A 7,481-nucleotide genomic window follows, 5' to 3' on the forward strand; every position below is an offset into this window, starting at 1 on the left:
GATATATATAACCTTTATTTTATATACACATAATAATTATTATTATTAATTATTGCAAACCACATGAAGACAAAGCATAGTGAGACATTTGAAACCCAGGCTAGACTTGAACAGATTTCTGATGAAATACAACTAAAGTTTTGCTGAAGTGTTTGGGCAATGTTAGCCAACGTTTAAGAAATTATGACTTCTCTTCTATATCCCGTTTACAAAAGTCAGCAAAGTGGCTTCAGAACGTGACCCCGGCGGCTTCGGGCTGTGTTTGGGCGATGGTCCTGCTGCTTTGTGAATGAGTGCTTTGCTCATCCACTGCGTCAGGCCGTCTGTGGTGAACATGAGCATCTGTGAACGCTGGTGATGCAGAGGACACGACACTGCAAACCCCGACACACACTTTTAAAGCGGAAGAGAACCCCAGCTCTGAAAACGGCCAGGGGTAGTTGCAGGGCCACGACACACGAGCCCGGCCTGAGGCTCAGTGTCCGTAATTTGCAGGATACCGCTGGCCTGCGCACCGTGGTCTCACAGATGCAAGTTCTGAGCGTTTCGTAAGGTAAATCTCTATAAGCTTCACCCTAACGCGTTTTTTTCTTTGCTTTGTTCTACTTCTCCTTTGCCCATTCCTAAAGCTGCCGGCGGACACCCTCAGGAATCGCTTAGTGCAGGAGTCCCCAACCCGCCGGGCCATAGACGCAGCCCGGCCATGGCCTGTTAGGAACCAGGCTGCACAGCAGGAGGTGAGCAGCGGGCGGACGGCGAAGCTCCCTGTGTCCGCGGCCGCTCCCCAGCACTGCCATCACCGCCTCGGCCCCACCTCACATCGGCAGGTGTTGATTCTCATAGGAGCGCCGGACCCTGGTGCCACAAAGGTTGGGGACCACTGGTTAGTGTGTAGGGTCCCCAGACCCACTCCGCCTGGGTTTGATGACGTGCTTAGAGGACTCGGCATATTGTACTCACGGCTCTGATTTAGTACAGCGAAAGCAAGAGAGCGAAGGGGGGAGGGGGTCCCTGTGGGCTGTTTGGGTGGCAAGCAGTGACTCAGGAAAACGTGGCTACAGCCTCCAAGTTGAACAGAGTTGGTGACTTTTCAGTTTTGAAAACACCAGGTAGTGGTCTTAAACGTTGCCTTATGACCTTTGGAATCTGCCTCACCAGAATAAATAAGAATGGATAGTCTATAAAAAAATCAGTTTCTGCTGAGAAAGCAGCTGAGAGTCTTATGAGAGCTCCCTTGTAGGGAACTAACTGCTTTTCTCTTGCTACTTTTAAGATCCTCTTTTTGTCTTGAACTTTTGGAGTTTTAATTATGATGTGTCTTGGTGTGGGGCTTTTTCGGCTCATCTTGTTCGGGATTCTGCTTCCTAGGATGGTATGTCTGTTTCCTTCACCGGGTTAGGGAAGGTTTCAGTCATTATTTCTTCTAATAGGTTCTCAATCCCTTCTCTCTCTCTTCTCCTTCTGGATGATGCGAATGTTGGTGCACTGGACATTGTCCCAGTGGCACCTTAAACTATCCTCATTTTGAATTCTTAATTCTCTTCGCTTTTCTGATTGGGTATTTTCTGCTACTTATCTTCCCAATCGCTGATTCAATCCTCAGCCTCACCTAGTCTACCGTTGATTCCATCTAATGTATTCTTCATTTCAGATGCTGTACTCTTTGTATTTGACTGGTTCTTTTTATGTTTCCTATCTTTGTTGAAGTTCTCACTGAAATCACTGAGCACCTTTATAACCAGTATTTTGAACTCTGCATCTGATAGATTCCTTGTCTCCATTTTCTTTAGTTCTTTTTCTAGAGCTTTATTCTGTTCTTTCGTTTAGGACGTTTCCTTGCCTCCCCATTTTGGCCGCCTTCCTGTGTTTGTCTCTGTACATTAGGCAGGACTGCTACGTCTCCTGGTCTTGGTAGAGTGAGCTTTATATAGTAGGTGTCCTGTGGGCCCCCATGGAGCAGCCTCCCTGGTCACTCGAGCCAAGTGCTCCAGGTGTGTCCCTTGTGGGGGTTGTGTGTGCCCTCCTCTTCTAGTTGAGTCTTGGTTGCTGTTTGCACCTGTTTCAATGGGAGGGATTGACCCTCAGGCTGATTGGTTATGAGAACCGGCCGTGACTACAGTGGAAGAGCCGTTGGTCAGGGGCTGACCCTATGGAGCTGGAGTCACTTTAGCAGGGCTCTGGTGCCTGCAGAGTCTGCCCTGTGGGAGTGTCATTTGTAGAGATGGTCGGGTGGTGCTCTGGCGCAGGCCAAGGTCAGCTGCTGCATGTGCCCTGCCTGGAGCCTCCTGGTTTGAGCTGCAAAATGATCTGCAGACAGTTGACACTTGTGCTGGGCTTAGAGGCACCTGAGAGAGGCTAAGCGGCAAACAGAGGCTGGCTGTCACTAGGGCCGGGCTTGGGACTGCTCAGTAAGAGGTGCGGAGCATGCCAAGGCCTGATGCTGCTTGTTTGAGGTCTGTGAACCTTTAAGAGGCTTTAAGAAAGTCCGTAACATGAACTGAGACAGGCCATTTGTATGAGGCTTGGACAGGCCTGAGCATTGGGAGGGGCGGGGTCTCGGAATCACCTGGATGAGGCAAAGAGTCAGCTTGACTGATGCGGACTCAGCTATGGCACTGCCTGGGTTGCAAGCCAGGCGGTGGAAGGCCCAGCAAAGGAACAGTGGCTTTAGCCAGTACTTCCGTCTAGGAGAAAGCTGCCTCTCCAGCCCTCGTCCTAAAGCCAGACAACTCAGTTCCTCCCTGTGTGTCCCTGGCATCTTTCAAGCCGCTGCCCCAGCACTGGAGCTCAGAGCGAGCAAGTCTATCAGTGGTGAGTCCATGTGTGGGCCCTTTAAGAGGACGCCTGGGATTCCGGCTGCCCTCTATGTCACTCAGCCACTGTCCTCACTGGTTTTCACAGCCAGAGTTATGGCGACGTCTTTTCCTGGCACTGGAACCCTGGGCTGGGGAGCTCAGTGTGGGGCTGGGACCCCTCTCTCCTTCAGAGGTACCTCCGCAGCTGAGATAGCCCTCTTGATTTTAATCCACCACACATGGGTATGGACCAGCCTGTTCAGCGTCTCCGTCCTGCTCCAGTCTTGAGGTGGCTTCTTCTGTATGTACTTAGCTGTAGGACTTCTGTTCAGCTAGACTTCCGGTGATTCTCAATGATCGTTGTTCTGTAGTTTAGTTGTAATTTTGATGTGGACACGAGAGGAGGTATTCATGGTGTTTACCTGCTCCACCATCTTCACTGGCACCTAATACCATACTGTTTTAACTACTATTGTTTTGAAATATAGTTTGAAATCAGGGAGCGTGATACTTCCAGCTTTGTTCTTTTTCAAGACTGTTTCAGCTATTCAGCGTCTTTTATGGTTCCCTGCAAATTTTAGGGTTCATTGTTTTATTTCTTTAAAAAATGCTGTTGGAATTTTAATAGGGACTTCAGTGAGCCTGTAGATTGCTTTGAGTAGTATGGACGTTTTAACACTATTGATTCTTCCAACTCATGAGCATGAAATAGCATTTCATTTGTTAGTGTTTACTAAAATTTCTTTGCTTAATGTCTTGTAGTTTACAATGTATAGATCTTTCACTCCTTTGGTTAAATTTATTTCTGTGTATTTTACTCTTTTGCTGCAATTGAAAATGGAATTGTTTTTCTTTAGTTCTCTTTCTGATGGTTTGTTATTAGTGTATAGAAATGCAACAAATTTTAATGTCCTGGTTTGGTATTCTGTAAATTTACTGAGTTGGTTTATTCTAACAGCTTTTGGCGGAGTCGTTAGGGTTTTTTCTGCATAAGATCATATCACCCGCAAACAGACAACTTTACTTCCTCTTTTTCAATTTGGTTACTTTCATCCTTTTTCTCATTAAGTTGAGCTTAAGGCTTGTCAATTTTGTTTATTTTTTCAAAGAACCAACTCTTCGTTTCATTGATCTCTGTTAGCTTTTTACTCTCTATTTCATTTCTTTCTGCTCTAACTTTTATTTCCTTGATTCTAACCTTGGGCTTTATTTGTTCTTTTTCAAGTTCCATGAGGTGTGAACTTAAGCTGTGTTTTGAGACTTCTTGTTTTTTGAGGCAGGCATTTTGTCTATGAACTTCCCTCTTAGAACTGCTTATGCCGCATCCCACAAATTTGGGTGTGTTATATTTGCATTTTCACTTGTCTCAAGGTAGTTTCTCCTATTTTTTTCAGGTTTGTTGGGATATAATTGGCATATAATATTGCGTGTATCAAAGTGCAGCATGATGATTTGATACGCATATATATTGCGAAATGATTATCACAATAAAGTTAGTTAATACATCCTTCACCTCACGTAATATTCATTCTGTCGTGGTGGCGGTGGTGGTGAGAGCGTTTAAGATTTACTCTCTTAGCAACTTCCAAGCATTCAGCACAGTGTCGTTGAGTATAGCGACCATGCTGCGCATCCCAGAACCTGTTCACCTCTGCCTGGGGTCCGTGCCCCGCAGACGTCATTGGGTATAGCGACTACCGAAAACGGCGTGGATGTTGCTCAAGGTCGTTTTTTATTTGTCTTTTGATTTCCTTTTTGACCCATTGGTTGTTCAGTGGCATGTGGTTTAGTCATAACATATTGGAGAATTTTTCCATTTTCTTCGTGTAATTTCTAGTTTTACATCATTTTTACTGGAAAAGATGATTGATATGATTGCCATTCGTTAAGGTTTTTTCTGAGGTTTTCATCTTGTTCTTTTATTTGGAACATACTCCTCTATTTCTCTGTTGTTTCCGCACAGTAGCTGAAGCAGCCAGGCTCCCCAGTGCTGGTGGGGTGGCCTCGTGCGGGAAGGCGGGGTGGCCTCGCATGGGAGGGCGGGGTGGCCTCGGATGGGAGGGCGGGGTGGCCTCCTGCGGGAGGGCAGGGTGGCCCGCGCGGGAGGGCGGCCTGGCCTGACGCCCCTGCCCCGGCCCTGGCATCTCTCAAACCTTTGTGCTTTTCAAGCAGCCTGTTATTTTTTAACAGCTTCCAGTAGTTGAGGATGTGCCAGCACCTGTCTGTCACTGTCCCTAAGGGGAGGATCTCAGCGCCTAGATTTCTTCTGTTTGTCAGCCAGACCCTCAGGCCAGCAGCTTTTAAAGTCTGCAAATCTATATAGCTCTGTGGGACCTCGAGCACAGCCCTGCTTGCCGCACCACCTGGCAGCGTCCTCTGGGTAGCAGTCACAGAAACTGTGGCACCAGACAAGGGAACGAGTTCTTTTTCGTGAAACCCCAGTGAGCTGGGCAAGACAGAGAGCGCGCACCAGGCTGCAGTCCCCGGTCCCGGGGAGCGGGTTCACGCACAGGACGCGTGTGACGGCGGGAGCCTGCCCCCCCAGAGCTCCAGGACGGCAACCCCGGCTCACGAACGATGAAGAACAGCTTCTAACCACGGCAAGCACAACACTCAAACTCAAACCAAACCGGGGGAATGGAGCCGACGGCGGACACAGATGCTCACGCGCGCCTTCCGGCCGGGCGCCGCACCCTCCAGCAGCATGCAGCAAAGCCCCGACGCGCTGGCCCAGTGCCCCTGTCCTGGGGGGCGACACTGGGGAGCATGGAGGCTGCGGAGTGTTTTGGGGCCCACTGAACCCTGAGAGGCCGGGCGCCCAGGGCCGAGCGGGGTGGACACAGGAAGAGACGGCGAGCGGCGCTGGTTCCGCGGCTGCAGACACTGTGGCGCTCGGTCGCCCCACACGCCTGTACGATGCAGGCCTGACTTCAACCCCAGACCCCGAGTCTCATTCACATCCCCGACCGTTTCGTGCCCCACCCTTCGGTCGGTGGACAGCGAGGACCCTACGCCTCTCACACAGAGGTCACCTGTGATTAGAATGTCACCAGCCTGGAATTCAGGCATAAAAACGAGTAATTCTCCTGCCTCTATTCTAATGAAGACTGTCCGAGAGCCTCAGAACAAGGCTCCGGCGTAGGAGAAAATTCACAGCTTTGAACATTCCTGCTACGTGGAAAAAAGTGAGAAGACATACCCACTCGGCCAGCCGGGTTCAAGGGTAGAGGAGGTGGGCTTCACTTCTTGCTGGAAAGGGCAGCACGCATGGACAGGTATGAGCAGAACTGCTGGCCCCCGCCTCGTGGACAGCCCACCCCTGGCCACAAATATCTCATTAAAAAAAAAAAAAAATCCACGACCCCAAACCTTCCAAAACTCCCAAAACTCTTTTAATCACAGCGTCAGATTCAGATTCAAGGGCAGCGCCCAACCCTCTAATTTGGGCCCAGATGTGGACAGGACCCCCCTGCCCATGGTGGCTTCAGACAAGAAACGTACAGAAATTAAAAGACATCTTAAATAATGGCAAGTGTGCGACGCTGGCAGGAAGAGGTAACAAGTGTGCATGCAGCTCGTACAGTTACTTCAGAGTATAAACCAAAAAAAATGTTTGACAAAAGTAAAAGAGGAAGTAGACAAATTCATGATTATAGTGGAAACTTTAAAATGATTCAGTAAATGACAGAAAAATAAAAAAATAGCTATATCCAACAATAAACATTTATTTAAAAAATTTAATAATTTCACTTAAACTAGCATACAAAACATGTCAAATACCTAAGAAGAAAACTAACAAAAGATGTAACTTCTACAAAAAGAAGCTACAGAAAATTACTGAGAGCTTTTCAAGCTGACCTAAATAAATAGGGAGATATTTCATGTTTATAGGTTGGAGGATTCAATCCATATTAATGTATACACATTGACAGATTCAATGCAATTCCAATTATTAAAAATCAAGCTGGGATTGGTTTTTGCTTTTGCTTCGTTATGTTTTTGAGAGAACAGGAGTATGAAGTAAGCCGATTTTTAAATATATAGACTAATGGAACAGAGAAGAGTCTCCAGAAGCATTTTGTTCTATGAAAAAAGTGGAATTGCACTAGACTGTGGAATGAATGGGTTTTCAGTAGCTATTAGGGCTAGGTAAATAGGCTGTCCATATGCTAAAAGTGAGTATAAACGCTTGTTTATACACACAAATCAATTCCAATGGTAGAAAAATGGGTCCAATAAATCTTATAGACAATAACTTAGGAGAATATCTTCATGAATTTGGAGTAGACAAAATTTCTTAAACGAATAGGAAAAAGCTCTAACGGTAAAGAAAAAAAAGACTGATAAACTGGACTACATCCAAGTTAGAATGACTGCTCACCAGAGGGCACAAAGGCAAACCGCAGATTGGGAGGAGACATTTGCAAAATACATATAAAGAAGGATCTGTACCCAGAGTTTAACCACAAAACAGGATGAGAAAGACTAAAAAGAAAAATGGGGAACAATTTGAACAGACGTTTCCCATAAGAAAAGAATATCTAAATCACCAATTAAAATATGGAATGATAGTCAATCGCGTAATCCGCTGAGGACGTGAGAACTGACACCCCACGGAGACAATCCTGGGGACTGGCTAAAATCGACACGTCTGCCAGGCTGAGCTGTGAGCTGTGCCAGGCGGTC

The sequence above is a fragment of the Rousettus aegyptiacus genome, unplaced genomic scaffold (assembly GCF_014176215.1).
Source record: "Rousettus aegyptiacus isolate mRouAeg1 unplaced genomic scaffold, mRouAeg1.p scaffold_m13_p_17, whole genome shotgun sequence".
NCBI lineage: Eukaryota > Metazoa > Chordata > Mammalia > Chiroptera > Pteropodidae > Rousettus > Rousettus aegyptiacus.